Genomic DNA, 17,044 nt, shown 5'->3' with positions numbered 1-17,044 from the left:
CCCCGAAAATTCAAGGGAGAATTGCGGCCCCATTCATTCCTATGGGCCCATGCACATGACCGTGGTTTCCACGATCCTTGCATGGCCCAGGAGCCTGGAACGCAGAAAGAACGGACATGTCTTATTACGGTCGTGTTCTGCGGTCCAGGCTCATAGGAAGCAATGGACACGGCCATGTGCACGGCCCGCGATTTGCTAGCGGCTCGCGGGTGTCACACGGCCGCCGGCCGACCCGAAAATCACGGCCATGCACATGGCTATGGTCGTGTGCATGAGGTCTTACTCCCACAGTTCCTTCACCGGAGCGACGGGAGAATGACCAGACATCGCCTACAGCCGTACCAGGACGATTATCCTCCTCTACATCAGTCCTGTCACTGCAATGTCTGGTCATTCTTCCGTCTCTCCGGTGAAGGAACTGTGGGAGTAAGTGACGTCACAGCGTGATCTTGTGAGATCACGCTGTCCTGTGAATAAAGCTGGGCATGTATGAAGAGAAGTGTATGACGCTGATTGGTCAGCGTCACACACTTTTTCTATACAACGCCCACTTGGTGAAACTAAAAAAAACGCCCAGTTGGGCATTTATAAAAAATTTGCATAAATGTAAAGATGATCAGAACTTTGTCACTAATAAACGTTTTTTTTTTGTTGTTTTTTTTAAACAGTAGTTATCTACATCAAAGTGTTTATTAGATTAGGTAGGAGATAGAGAAGTATTACACTGATGACAGCTTCTTTAAGAGCAAACGGTACCCAGGTGATTTTTTTTTTTAGCCTGGAACCCTGTTACAGGGGTGGTCTCACTAAGACAACTACTATTTGGACTCATGGGCGTCATAGAGTGGGATCCAACCCGGCCATATATTACATAAACAGCGATTAACTTGAATGACCGTAACATAATAATAAATTACTCCGAGAGCAATTACCCCTGGCAATAATAACTGAACAGCGGAGGTTTGAAAAGCCGAACCTGCTGCGACCTTCTAAACGCTGAGGCGGCTTGATTTAAAAAATGAGACAACCATTATAAGGAAAATCGAAAATGGGGAAGAACCAGAGGGAAATGTAAGCAGGATTATATTTAAAGGATAGCTCCTTGTTGGAGCTACACCTTGTATCACATTTTTAGGGGGGGTTATATGAGATTATAAAAAAAAGTCTGCATTTTCTCCAGATACAGCACCACTCTTGTCCAAGGCCTCTTGACTTTGGGTAAGTCGAGTGATGTGTGTGCATGCACATTACACTTACCTAATATCTGTTACACAGTCATAACCCAAACTTTCTCTCAAGAAGACTCGACACCGAGGGTTTGGATAAATTGGCCACAGCAGCCATTTTATTAAGAAATAAATGGAAAAAAGTTAGTTAACTCAATTAACCATAAATAAATAATACTTATATTATTTATTAACTAAACAACAATAAACAAATAATAAATTATAACCCAACACGTCAGACACCACTGACAAACAAAGATTGACACATAGACTAGGAGACGTCCTTGGAGCTATAAATATATTTTGTTGATGCTACCGGCTATCTGCCCCACCATTTTACCCTCAGCCGTTAAAAACCCGGCTCAGAGGCACCAATATTCCTGGCCGATGCTGTAAGGTAACTGCCACCTCTCCTAAGGGGTAACACCTTAAGGAATCCACACTATCCAGCCGCCAGACAGTGTCCTTTCATCTTTATAACTCGGGGGATACATACCCACGATGCGTCCCCCCCCATAATTATTTGTCTAACTCCAAGGACTCCCCAGCCACAGCGAACAGGCCTTGAACCCCTTAAGCCTGAGAGCCCCGCCACAACAAAACAGCCTTTTCAATGCCATCTTGCAATCCCAAGTACCACAAATCCGTTCCCACATCAATCAGGTGCATGTCATCTGTACCCCAAAATGCTCTGTCTCCAGCTTCCAAGTCCCAATGGCGAACACATATGCCACCATTCCGAACAACAAATGCCAACACAGCCCTGTTAACTTTCATTCTGGCTTTGTTGATTCGTTCCACTGACCGTGCCAAGCACCAGGACTTCCTAGGCACAATATCCGACCACACAGTGATCAAGCTCGGGTACAATGACCACAAATGCAACAGATCATGCTTTATATCCCGAACCAACTCACGGAATGGGCGGGCTCCGAGATCGTTGCCCCCAACATGGAGAACAAGGATATCCGGAGTACGGTCCAACTGTGCATAGATGTGGAACTCGTGTAATACCCAACACCATGGCATCCCACGGAAACCAAGCCAGTGTATGGCCGCGGCGTCACGTGGGATCCCCAGCTGCCTGCCATTTTGCTTAACATCGGCCCTGTGAGCACCCCAATAGACATTATAATGCCCCAGGATCCAAATAAGGCAAGGTCTGGTAGCTAGTACAAGACAACAAACAAACCAATAGTTAGGAGAAAACAGTCACCCACAAACACACTCAGACAACCATACAGTGAAATAACAGCATTATAAAATGATACAGTCAATAACAGGTGAGGACGCACATAGGAGTGGAACCGCACAGATTCCCAGCGACCAATACACCACACGCCAGCCTCATAAAGACCCCACCTACTTTCTTCCATCGCCGCCCCGATCCAAAATGAGTGAGATGAAAAATTATCCGTGTCAACGCCCCCAACCACCAAACATTTTTTAAAAATGGCCGTGAACTGGAATTTTGCCAAAAATGAACCATCCCTGTGACATAACAGAGGTGCCTGTTGGTCACCTGCAGCCTCGCCAAAACTCTTAAACACCGCACCGCGCAGACCTCACTCCCTGGAATCACAAAAATGACCACCCGCTTACCCTTGCCAAACGAATCCATCTTTGAACAATGAAGTCTAAACTCAATCCTGTCCTTAAACAAATCAACGTCCTCTTGCAAAAGCTCCCCGGGGCACCGAGAGCTGGGCGAAACGAGTTCCCCGATCTGGAGGGCGCCAAAAAACGCTAAAGAAAAAGCCAAGCGAAATAAACGAGACTCAGGTGCTGAACTGCAAACTAAACCCAATTGTACTAAGATCTGAAACGAAACCGGATGCCTAGTGTCTTTTTTCCTCAACCCCTTGCGAAAACCTCTTAATGCCTGGCGCACTAGGAACTCTTTTGACACGTCCTTCAAACCCCGCAATTTAAAACCAAAAGCAAGTGCTATTAACTCGAGCTGCAGACCAGTTTGAGTCAGCCCCATGGCCTAACAAGAAAAGCAAAGCCACTAACCTGTCCTCATCTGACCCAACGTCACCCAAAGATTCCAACCACTCATCTCCAATTAGCTGTATACGTCGTCCACGTGCTATCGGCCAGCGAACGCCTAATCAATTCTCCCGCCGCTCAAACACCAACTCCCACAGATGGCCCGTACAAACGATACCCACTTCTTCCGCATCTGGCACCAACAACCGGAACCGATCCCACTGTGAACGAGAGAGTGTCAGCTATGGAATTATCAACACCCGGCACATGTACTGCCACCACCCAAGTATTCAACTCCAAACATACCAACATTAGATGACGTAATAGGCGTACCACCGGATCAGAAGAAGCCGTAATATTATTAATTGCCAAGACCACCCCCAAATTATTGAATTGGAAACTCACTTTCTTGTCCCTGAGCCTGTCCCCCCAAATGGTTACCGCCACCACGATGGGAAACAGCTCGAGCAGGGCCAAATTCCTCATGAGTCCCAATTCCACTTGACCAGCCAACTGCCCATGACAGAAAGCCCCGAAACCCAAAGCCCCAACGCATCCGTGAATAAATCCACATCCACATTATCAACCACTAAACCCATCAAACAGGAACGGCCATTATAGCGCACCAGAAAATCCCCCCATACTCTCAAATCCACCCTAAGCTCCGCCGATAGCCGTATAAAATGGTGAGGTTCACGCACACCCACCGCATGCCGCAGCCAGACGACGTAAAAAAAACCTTCCCATTGGCATTATACCGCATGCAAAGTTCAATTTCCCCATAAGGGACTGAAGTTCCTTCAAGGTAATTTTTTTAAGAAGACAGGCCCTTGCCACTTCTGCTCGCAACGCTAACAACTTGTCAACTGGGAGTCGGCATTCCATTGCCACCGAGTCAATATTAATGCCCAAAAAAATCAATGGTAGTCGTTGGACCCACTGTCTTGTCGGGGCCAACGGAACCCCAAAGTCGCGCGCCACACTGTGTACCGCGTGCAACAAATTCGAGCACATCATCAACTGTCCCGGCCGAACGCACAAAAAATTATCTAAATAATGTATGATCGAATTCACCCCCACCACCGATTTGACCACCCATTCTAAAAACGAGCTAAATGCCTCAAAATACGCACACGAAATGGAACAACACATAGGGAGGCACCGATCCACGTAACACCCCCCCAAAAAAAAACAACCCAACAACCGTTGACTATCTGCATGCACTGGTAACATGCGTAAAGCCGCCTCGTCATCTGTCTTCGCCATTAACGCCCCCGTACCATGGTAACGCACCCAATGCACCGCCGCGTCAAATGACGTATATACCACTAAACAAAGATCCCGATCTATCCCATCGTTAACCGAAGAGCCCTTCGGATAAGACAAATGGTGAATCAAACGGAATTTGTTTGCCTCCTATTTTGGGACATCCCCCAGCAGGGAGACGACCAAACCCGGAATAGGGATGGAACAAAATGGCCCCGACATACGCCCCAACTGCACCTCCTTAGTCAATTTGTCCCAAATCAATTCGGGATGCTGGTAAGCTGACTTCAAATTCTTAATTGAAAAGGGGACCCTATGAGGAGGCGGGTGAATGTGAAAACTCTTGTTAAAACTGTCAAACAACAATTGCGCTTTGGGCCTATCAGGATAATTATTTAGAAACCTGACCATCCTTTCCAGTCTCATCGGTGTCACCCGCAGGACCGGAGTTAACACCCCCTCCCCCACCTCGTTTTCCCTTCCGCAAGCATTTAGATGCCCTGTGTGACGTACCATTGCACTGAGAGCAAATGTGCTAGAACTTACATCCTGCACCGAATTTACACTGGCCCTCATTGAATTGCGAGCAAAGTCTGAGTTTTGTGTTACCTCCTGAGCTAGGTTGACTAGACTGACCCGCTGAACCTCTACTCCCGGGAAAGGACTGACCCGGCTTCACGTGAGCCGTAACCTGCAACCAAAGGGCAATATCCTTGTGATCCCACCGAATACTGGGCCTAACCGCCTTCCTTTGTCTAAATTGCTCGTCAGAACGCAGCCAAGCTAAACCGCCGTAAAACCCTATGCGCCTCACCAATGGAGTTCATATAGCAAAAAAGGGGGAACAATGCTCCGGCGCCTTTTCACCAATAACACTGGCTAAAATGGCGAACGCCTGTAACCAGTTAACAAACGTCTTAGGTATAAGGCGATAACGACATTTCTCCTCTTCCTCCTTCTTACTTTCATCACGATTCCCCTTATCCAGATTAAATTTTTCAAGGGGCAATAAGGAAAAAATCTCCACATATTCATCCTTCCAATTTTTTTCCCTAACTTCCTGCTTCAAATGCACACTTAAAGGTCCCTCAAAGCACACATAAACCTCCTCTCTAGCTTTGTCATCCAGACGAACCCCATCCACCGCTGCCGCCGAGTCAGTCTGAACTGAAACCGCCACCAATTCCGTATTTCCACCAAACCCCCTGCAGCCCCCGCTGTAGCAATAAGCCCCCCCCCACTGTCCGCCCTGGATGCCCCAACCCACGCCGTCGAAGGTGACCAGTTAGGTGGTCTGGCGACGCCCATCCCGTCAAGCCTACATAACAATTCTTTAACGCAACTGACTAAATCTCGCAGACTATCACCCCCTCTCCCAACATTCAATAACCCAGACCCCACATCATTCACAATGTCCCCATGACCCGGAACTCCAGAACCCACCCCAGAAAAAGAAGACATAAGTATAGCAGGAAAAAGTAAAGACGCTGAAACCGACTCACGGAGCTGCACAGGCGCTGTGGACCCATCAGCTGGAAAGTCTTGTTCACGGAGCTCCAGGTCTTCTGCAGATTTGGTTCCCAGTCCATGGCAGCACACTACGGCCGGAACCAAGGTGGGGGAGGGGGGGACCCCCAAGCTCCTAGTCTGGCAGCCGTCAGATGCAGGAGGGCCGGCCTGCTCGCCGCCCGGGCGTCACCTGCGACACAGATGACCTAAGCCTCCGGCTTACCGCAGATCCCCTGCTTCCTCCATCTCGAGGTCGGCGTGTGTCTCCACGCCCAGCCGGCACATCATCGGGGTTGGCCGTCCAGGCTGATGAACTCGGCGTAGTGGGGGGGTGACCGGAAGTGTAGGCCTCAACCCCCTAGGGCGGGTAACCTTGATAAAAAACTTTTACAAGAAGAGGCTAAATGGATCCACAGACTTGGATCCCTGAGCCCTAATGGACTGAATGAGGGCTTCACCTTCTTTGCCTTCCTATAGTCCCCCTGCCCAATATTGATTTGCAAATGTCAGACAAATTACCATATTCGCTAGACAGCGAATCTGAATATTTACATTCCAATTCATAATAAGGACAGCATATCTCTCTATATATTTTATTTATATATTACTCTTTATTCTACATGTCCATTTGGACCACTACTCTTCTTTCTTTTTTCTTCTTTTTTTCTTTTCATTTCTAAGTGAACCATTTCCTGGACGTACAAAAGCATCTGGACACAAATTTCATATATTAATCTCGAGTATAGACAATATATACACATATACGAGAATACATACCTGATTCCTATTTGATTTTCTGTTACTGCATTCTTCAGGTACCCAGATGCTTGCACTCATCCAGATGTTCGTAGGACGTGGCTAGAATTGAACCACAGAACTATCCACGCTACGATATATCTGGACTTTTGCTACAAAAAGCATTAAAGTCCTTCTATGTCTCTAGTGCGCAATTGCGCCCCATGTACTTTTCTTGTAAGCCATGCGAGTCTGGACATTGCATAAATGCATTCATAAATGTCCAAATTGACTAAGTCCGATCGGACATGGAATACGCATGCGCCACCAAGAGAACCAAAACAGCAGCCAATTTGACTATGTCCAACTGGGATACTGATGCCCATGCGCGTCAGGTTTACCCTAATTGGTTCTATATCTCCGCACATATTGGTTCATATCTATGCCAATCAAGTGATATGGAGGATTGCCTCGGCTACTCTTTTACCCAGACATGCGCATCTATCACTATCACTACATATCTTTAAGACTGGCCAGATGCAATATACGCATGCGCCATCAGTAAAAATAAAAATAAAAACTCAGTAAAACCCCTATAAAAAGATACTGAGTCCGACTTTGGACCCAGTACCCATGCGCATTCGGCGTATCCGCATTGGCTGCACGTACACGGCCCCCACATTGGCTAATTTCTATGTCAATCTGGGGATGTGGAGGCTCGCTCTCGAAAACGAGATCCTATTGGTTCCGACACAGGTGTACCCTGTCTGTTATGAAATTGAAGTCTTTAAAGGAAGTAACAATATGTACGCGCGCTCACTAGCCCCGTTTTGATCCCCTGAGGACGCTGTGTTGACAGCGAAACATGTCGGGGGGGCTAAATTTATTATTTTAAACAGCCATGCTTGCCTAGCAATCCCAGCACGCACATTTGAATTTAACCTTGAGAGTAACACTGAATCTGTCACGACACGGCAGTCTGCAGCAGCCGATCTGTCAAATCTGGTATCTTGTTAATCCCAGCACCTTGTGCTCTGTCTGGCAATACATGCAGACGGAGTGTTATTTGAGCGTGTGCAGCAGCAACATTGGCTACAATTTTTAAACTGTTTGTATCTATTGTTCATGTCCATATGGACTTCTTAGTGGCAAAATTAATAAAAGTTACTTTTTAATCAATACTAGTCAGCAGTTGGGAAATTGGCTTTCAGTGTGCCTGGCACACTTAGTTCTTTTTTTAGGCCTCAACCCCAACACCTCCGCTGGACTCCGCCGCGTAGCGGGATTCATCCCGGCCTTGGCTTTGACCGCAGGAGCAGAGCTGCCAGAAGCCAGAGCAGGAGGTTCCCTTGAAGGGCTCCTTCTGCGGCACCTAGTCCTCGGAGCCATGTCCAGGCTCAAGGGAACAAGGGACATGGAGAAGACCCCTGGTAGTTGGCGGGCACAATCAACAATTACAAAGAAAAAGGCTGCCTGCAAGCAGCCAAGCCCACTTTTCCAACTACCAATATTGGAAAAAATAATAAATAACCTTTATTTCGCTACGTATAGCCAGACAAACCACATAGATTGAGTTAAAATTGTCACTACCTAAGAACCGGACATGGATGTAAATCACCTGTGTGATTACAGGCAAATATAACAATGACTTAGGAGCACTATTCCATTCCCTAGCCAGTTAAATTGTTAGATAAACTAATCGGTAAACTGTGAGTCCGGTCAGTGGTAGGTATTAAAATCCTAACAGCCCCCCCGACATGTTTCGCTACTAAGTAGCGTCCTCAGGGGTACACGGGGCTAAGGGGCTTGGCTGCTTGCAGGCAGCCTTTTTCTTTGTAAATGTCCAGGCTCAGTCTCGCGGGAGGGTGGGAACGTCGGGCACTGCGTAGAGGAGAAACAGCAGTTGGAGCACGAGGATTAACCACCGCTGCTACCTGCTCCTCCAGCCAAGCGGTGCCAAGTGCAGCAGCAGCCGCGCGCAACTGCTCAATGAACATCTGCACCGACGCCATGGTGCCAAACCTCAGGTAAGTCGATGTATCTACTGTGTGCTGCTCCCGTCCAAAAGACCGGGAAACTCACAGCACATCCTCAAATAACCTTCCCAGATCCCTCCCTTCTCGTTGAGCCATCCCCACTATTAACCCTGCCCCCTAATACCCTCCTATCCCCGTCATGTCTGGCCTACCCTCCACTGTGCCAGGGTCAGTCCGGCCTTTGCTGTCTGTAGGGTTTGTGTAATTACTGTGTAGAGCCAAACCAGACCCCTTAAATACAGACCTCAGACCCCCTAATGTAAAACAGACCCCAGACCAGACCCCCTAAAGTAATACAGACCCCCAACCAGACTGCTTAAAGTAATACAGACAATTGTCCAGACTCTGCACATGCCAATCGCCACCGTAGGGGGTGAAGAGGACAGCAGGAGCGGGAAGATGAATATTTAGAGAGGATGTGGAGTACCCGAGAGATTTACCTGCTCTTCACGGATTCAAGGAAGTCTCTTTTTTCTGGGAGTCTCCTGCTATGAACACTGTGGGGTGGATGTACGAAAACTGGTGCAGAAGAAAAGTTGAGCATATGCCTATGGTAAACGATTCCACACCTAATTATTCAGAGGCCCTTTGGAAAATGAAAGCAGTGGTCTGATTAGATGCCGTAGGCAACTACTCTACTCACCTTTATTTTAAATTGAATACATCTCCCCCTGTGTGTACCATCTACAGGTACTTGCACCCTATAAGTATTTTTATGTGCTCCTGAATGGTTAAAGCTACTTAAGACTTCTAAATAGTTTCTTGGCCACGGTCAGACTTCGCCTCCATCACATCTGCCTCATGGCTTCCGTTTATAACGGAAGCCACGACGCATTGCTGGATCCATCGCACAATGGACACCAGCGACCTCCGATGGACCCTATTAAATCACATGCATGCAGCACTAATTTTCTTATCAAATTTGACAGAATTTGTAACAGGGCCTCCGATGCAGATGGGAATATAACATAAGTCATATGAGCAGAATAACAAGAGAAACAGAAGTGCCGGATCTGCATGCATAATAGGTACAATTCTGATAACTACTTGATTACAACAATTTTGTCTGATCATCCCGGAACCCTAGAGAGTCCTTAAAATTCATGGGAAATTTTGTACATTTATGTTCAATTACCTAATTACAAAATACTAGATAACGGACGTCTTATGAATGTAACGTCATAGCATATAGATGACAAACAGAAAGAACCAGTGACAGGCGGGCACCAGCAGCCTGGGAATGTCATAGAATTACTGAGGCAAGTATATTATTATTTGGTTTATTTTCAAATTTTAGCTTTATTTAAACATAGTTAAATATTAAAAAGAAAATCTTTGAGGTTCATAATGGCATAATGTGTCCAGGGACATACAAATTATTTTGTCAAGAGGCATTCACAGACACAGTATTGTGAGAGACGTAGCTTGGTTCTCCAGCACCCGGGGCAAAGATTCCAATTGGCGCCCCCCCTCCCACCTCTTTCCCGGCATCTCCTTCCCTCTCGCCATATTTGCTTTCTCTACCAACCAATGAGGTGTCATTTTTTTTATTTTTTTTTTACGTAACTAGAGAATACAACCATTTGTACATTTTACAAGCGATATAGTTATTTAAGGGAGTTACCATAACAATAAATTAAAAGGAAATAAATTAAAGAGGTCAGTGCCGGACTAAAACTGATTGTATAACTGGGGCTAGTGAGACTATATGGTGACATAATGAACAGCCTTCTCTTGTAGATAGTGTCACACAGCTCCCCTGTAGATAGTGCCACGCAGCTCCCTTGTAGACAGTACCACACCCCCCCTTGTAGATACTGCCACACAGCCCCCCCTTGTGGATACTGCCACACAGCCCCCACTTGTGGATACTGCCACACTCACCCTCAGTAGGTAGTGCCACACTCCCTCCCTAGAAGATAATGCCACATCCCCTCTCTTGTAGATAGTGCCAAACACACCCCATTGTAGATAAAGTCACACAGTCCCCCTGTAGAAAGTGCCACACATCCCTTCTAGATAGTGCAACTCCTTCCCTGTAGATAGTGTCATTAGGGCTCCCACTAGGAGTGGAATCCCCAGCCAGAGCATTGCCATCGGCCTGGGATTCCTCTCTTGGAGGAGCTCCTGACATCACTGTCCATATATGAACAGTGACGTCAGGATCTACATGTAGAAGCGGAATCCCCGGCCAGAGAGTCGGCAACGATCTAGCCAGGGATTCTACTTCTAGTGGGAGCCCCGGCACCCCCTACGTTCCCTCCTAGTTGCGCCCGGGACACATCAACCTAGCTACGCCTCCGGTATTGTTATGCATGTGCGGCTTGCACACACTTCACAAATAGATTCACTTACACTTGATAGACACAAACAATGACCTCATTATACAGTGAATGATGTCACCATACTGTGTACATATATAATGCTGCCATACTGTACACATAACTAATGCCACTATAGAGTACACATACATACAGTAACTTCCATACTGTAAAAATAAATAATACCACTATGCAGTACACAAATAACACATCCATATAATACCAACCAGAGTGCCCACAATGACAACAGCATCAGAATACCTGCACCATAATAGAAAACAGAGTTTCCCCATAAATAGTGCCAGCTGAGTGCAATAGAATAGAAGTGTATAGTGTTATCATGCCTTTCTATTTTATTCAACTTCGTACAGGAGGTTTATGTCTGCAATGCCTACTGTGAAGACTGATGCACAACAGCTAGACTGCCTTTCATTAAATTTTTCTGTCTTTGTGTTTTTGTCCTCTGTGATCTGGCACCAACAATTTCCTATCCACTGTCTTGTGTGTCACATATAGTCATTACATTTTCTTTTACATGATTTTATTTGATTGAACTCCTATTTGCAGCAAATTCATGTTTATATGTTTAGTATTGCTTTCTACAGAGGTCTGCCCTACAATCCTAATAGAATTTATTACTAATTACCCAGGATCACATTCATACTACTTCAGTAATTGGGTTTTCTAGTTCTTATTAGTCAAATTCATTTATCCCATTTTTCAGAATAGTTTATGATTGGTTACCAAAGATGATTCTCCTTTCGTAAAGCCAGCTGTCCCTTTGAATCTCTTTTTATTGCTGATGAAACGGCTCTACAGCAGGTTAATACAATATCAGCATTATTCAAAGAAAAGTGGAGAACACTGCAAAAGTCAAACAGCATGGAATATCATATTTCAGAAGCAATCACAACAGTAGAGTATGATAGGTAAATATAATAAATAAGAACGTCAACCCGGCCAGGAACGGACCAGACTGCTCTGTCAAGATGCAAAAGGTAATTTGGCTATGGAGGACGAAGAACGTTATTGGTGGATGTGAATATGTATAGTAGGATCAAGCTATAGATGGTTATTGACTGGTTTCGCACAACATCACAACCATGGTCGCCATATGAGAAGATATATGTGTGGTGTTATGTAAATGAGATATGTAGAGATAAGCAAATAGATTTTACACAAATCAAATTTAGTCCGATTTCCCAAAAGCTTTAGATTTAGCTAATTCCAAAGCTTTTGGGGTTTGTGGCACAGAAATTGCAGCATTTTGCAGATTAGAAAAAGGATCACATCACCTCGGACGGGCTTCCCCATAATGCTTTGAAGCAGACTTCATAAAATGCACAGTGGTTATCCCTCCCTCTACCCATATATGTTGCTGTCACTTTGACATTACTAATGCTGGCTTGGCGATAAAGGGCTTGAAAGGGGTTAGATAAAATTTCAGAAGACATCAGAGAGTCAGGCACGAGATTTACGGCAGTCGGGGCACTTGCGATTCGGTTAAATCAGCCGATCAAATTAAATCCGACGGCTAATTTAACTGAATTAGACCTGAAATTAATTTGAGGAAAATCTCCTAAAAAATATCTCATGTCTACCTATATACTACTTCAATAAATGTGTCCAGACTCCGACAAGTTCTCAATTGGGGAGCAGAAATTATTCAAATCAGTATAGTCAAAGATGTGAGGCAATTTCTTTATCATACAGAAATGTATTCATAGTCATCATACATGATAACAAGAATGGATCTTTTCACATTATGCACAACATGTTGATAAAAAGCTATTGCAGTCAAGTTTTGTGCGTTGTACGTCAGTAGTCAGGATATCGCTCCCTCTCCATCCTCCTGTCAGTTTATACAATGGCTGAAAAAGAAACAGTACAAATATAGCTCAGTGGATAGTGGTAGAATGCAGCGTCTAATACAGATATCTCCTCCGTGCTGAACCCCATAGAACTTTTATCAGATCTGCCCTTTACAAATTTTGGGTACAATAGTGGACAAGCTTACTCTCTCACAGACATGTGTGGCCAACTCTCGTTGGAGAATGGGGTACCCAGGGACCGTATGGCCCACATTTATCAATGTATCTGCGCCTTTATTTTTTATCTAAACTAGAGATCTGTGCTGCTGCTGCTACTGTTTATATAGCTCACATAGGATTGCCAGCACCACGGCATCTCAAAGCCCTACAAGACAGAACATGGTAATTCCTGGGCCTCGCTAGTATTTGATGTACACACTAAAATGTTTAATATTGTTCAGTTTACATTTTATTTGTCTCACAGTATAACATAAAAATAAGCACAAAAGTAATAAATTATATTTTCTTCCAGTCAAATAAAAAGCCTGGGCAGCGAGAGAGCTCAGCATATTATTATTTTTGTCTAAGGGTACAAACGTGCACAGCGTAAACACTGCGGATTTTCCGCAGCGGATTTATTGCGGAAAATCCGCACCTTATTACAGTAGCAGTGTGGGTGAGATTTCAACAAATATCGCCCCCAAACAGCGGAAAAAAACAGCTGAAAAAAACGCACATAAATTGATCTGCGGTGTGGTTTTATCAACCGCAGCATGTCAATTAATGCTGCGGAATCGCAGCTCTTCTGTTGCAGGTTTTCCCATTGAATTGAATGGGGGGCTTAAACCCGCAACAAAGTGGTGTGTGTTGCGACTTACATGGCGGAATCACAGAGGTTCCTCCACAAAAAACGAAAGTAAGGAAAAAAAAAAGTTATACTTACCCAGAGTTCCCTACTTCTTTTCCAGTCCGCCCTCCTGGCATGGCGTTTCCCCTGCAATTGGGGGGTTTCGATGACTAATCTGGCAGACCAGAGGCCTAACAATGACCCCCTGTCTGCCAAGTACGGAAGCCTGCTAGATCCCGCCCGAAGGCAGGGCCTAAAAGGCTTCGGCCCGCAGAAGCTGAGCCTGTGACATCAGCCGCGTGTGTCAGCTGTATGTTACAGCGGACACCATGCTGTAACGGCAGGAACAGAGCTAGCTCCAATCCCTGCCATTAACCCCTTAGATGCCGCAATCAAAAGCTACCGCGGCATCTTAGTGGTTTGTAGCGATCGGCATCGACACGATGTGATCGTGAGGATGTCGATCGTTACAATGGCAACCGGAGGCCTAACAATGGCCTCCTGGTCTGCCACGTACGGCAGCCTATTAGGCCCCGCCCAGAGACGAGACCTAATAGGCTTGCTGTCAGGGAATGACTGACAGCTCTAATGCATTGCACTACGTGGGTAGTGCAATGTATTAGAGTAAAGATCAGAGGTGCAGGCCCTCAAGTCCCCAAGTGGGACAAAAGAAAAAGTTGAGAAAAGTTAATAAAAAAGTTAGATAAAAGTGTAAAAATAAAAGTTTCATGTTAAAAAAACAAACTGCTTTTTTTTCCCTATAATAAATCTTTTATTATAGGAAAAAAATGAAAACGTTAAAAAAAGTACACATATTTGGTATCGCCGCAGCCGTAACGACCCCAACTATAAAACTATGATGTTTTTTTTCCCGAACACCGCAGGTGTGCATCACACGTAGCACACGGAGCACACTGCAGGTGCGCAGCACACGCAGCACACGTCCGTGTGCCGTGCGCGGTTTTTACGCAAACCATTGACTTCAATGGGTGCGTGATGCACGAAAAACAGGAAAATATAGGACATGTCGTGAGTTTTACACAGCGGACACACGCTGCGTGAAAATCACGGAATGTCTGAACGGCCCCATTGACTAACATAGGTCTGTGCGACGTGCGTGAAAATCACGCGCGTAGCACGGACGTATTATACGTTCGTCTGACTAAGCGGATCGCGCTACAGAAGTCAAAACTATGAATGAAAACAGAAAAACAAAGTGTCATAATGATGCCAGCTGCGTGAAAATCACGCAGCCACGCATTATATGCTGATGACACACGGACCTTTTGTGGACCTTTTGCGCACGCAAAAAATGCACACGCTCGTGTGAATCCGGCCTAAGTCTCCTATAGCTACACCGCTGGATAGAATTGGATGCATTGTCTCAGCAGACAGTATCATACATGATAGACTTAGATACATTACCCCAGCAGACAGTATCACACATGATAGGCTTAGATACATGGCCCCAGCAGACAGTATCACACATGATAGGCTTAGATACATGGCCCAGCAGACAGTATCACACATGATAGACTTACATACAGGGCCCCAGCAGTAAGTATCTTTGTACTAACATATGTCCACCCCCCAAAAAAAATTGTGTGTATGTATATGTGTGTATATATATGTATATATACAGTCCAGATACAGATGAACACAGCACCCCAACAAATCCAGAAAATCAGGCCATGTGCTCGTCACCAGGGGATGAGTCAATTACCCAATTTAGATAGAGAACAACCATAGAACACAGTAACGGCACCAGGACTTCAAGGTAGATGAAAACAGGGTGGATTTATTCACCTCAAGACAGCGACGTTTCGGTTCAACAGGACCCTTTCCCAAGGTTGGCGCCGTTCGCATCCACAATAACAAAGCGGTAGGCGCAGATGACGTAATCATGGCAACGTGACATGATTACGTCATCTGCGCCGCAATGCATTGTTATTGTGGATGCGAGCGGCTCCAAGTACCAGTAAGAAGACAGTGACGGGACCGTTCAGCTCGTTGTGGGAACGTGTTAGGTGAGTTTTTTTTCAATTATTTTTATCTGCTCCTCTCTGCAATCTACCACGGACGGCTGTAGTTAATTTAAGCAGGTGGGCGGCGTAAAGCACCCGGCGGCCGAGTGGGCCCCTAAAAGAGCAGTGGGCCCCGGCACTTGCTCGGGTTCTGACGCCGGCCCTGCTGATGTACTCTGCCCAGATTACATATACCCTGATGTACTCTGCCCAGATTACATATACCCTGATGTACTCCGCACAGATTACATATACCCTGATGTACTCCGCACAGATTACATATACCCTGATGTACTCCGCACAGCTTACATATACCCTGATGTACTCCACACAGATTACATATACCCTGATGTACTCCGCACAGCTTACATATACCCTGATGTACTCCGCACAGATTACATATACCCTGATGTACTCTGCACAGATTACATATACCCTGATGTACTCCGCACAGATTACATATAACCTGATGTACTCTGCACAAATTACATATACCCTGATGTACTCCGCACAGCTTACATATGCCCCCACATTATAAACTGAAATACCAGTAAAACCCACATAGAACAACTGTCAAGCTAAATCTGCGCTCCAAAAGCCAAATGGCGGAGAACCCGATTAACATTTTATGAGGTATTTGTCTTCGGTGGCACAAACTGGGCACAACATATTGTGCACTAAAATGGCATATCAGTGGAAAATTGCAATTTTCACTAGTTTCATTTGTTTCTAATGAAAAAACACCTGTGGGGTCAAAATGCTCATTAAACGCTGTAAAATGCATTCAGAGGTGTAGTTTCCAAAATAGGGGTCTCTGCTTGGGGGTTTGTTTTACTATTTCACCTCAGAGCCCTGCAATTGTGGGCCAATGCTGTGAAAATCACCAAAATAAACCTCAAATGCGCATGGTGCTCTTCACTTCTGAGCCCTGTCATATGTCCAGGCAAATGATAACTGCCTTGGGTGTAGTTTCTAAAATGTGGTACCCTCTTGGGGCTTCCACTGTACTCTGGTACCTCAGGGTTTTGCAAATGCGACAGGGTTTTGCAAATGCAACCAATCCAGCAAAATCTGCATGCCAAATAGCACACCTGCCTTTGTGAGCCCTGCCGTATGTCCAGACAGCAGTTTATGACTCCATATGGGGTATTGCCATAATCGGGAGAAATTGCTTTTCAAATGTTGGGGTGCTTGTTCTCCTTTATTCATTGTAAAAATTGAAAATTTTAAATTTTCAATCTCACAGCATAATTCCACTAAATTCAGCAAAAAGCCTG

The 17,044-nt window shown here is 45.4% G+C and overlaps 1 protein-coding gene across 2 annotated transcripts in view; it reads right to left on the bottom strand.

Annotated features, from left to right (window-relative positions):
* Positions 1–17,044, bottom strand: part of CHODL (chondrolectin) — a 119,208-nt gene that overhangs the window by 69,167 nt on the left and 32,997 nt on the right. The window lies entirely within an intron of this gene.

The sequence above is a fragment of the Rhinoderma darwinii genome, chromosome 2 (assembly GCF_050947455.1).
Source record: "Rhinoderma darwinii isolate aRhiDar2 chromosome 2, aRhiDar2.hap1, whole genome shotgun sequence".
NCBI lineage: Eukaryota > Metazoa > Chordata > Amphibia > Anura > Rhinodermatidae > Rhinoderma > Rhinoderma darwinii.
The sequence above is the reverse complement of the archived record's forward strand: the minus strand, read 5'-3'. Positions and strand labels throughout refer to the sequence as shown.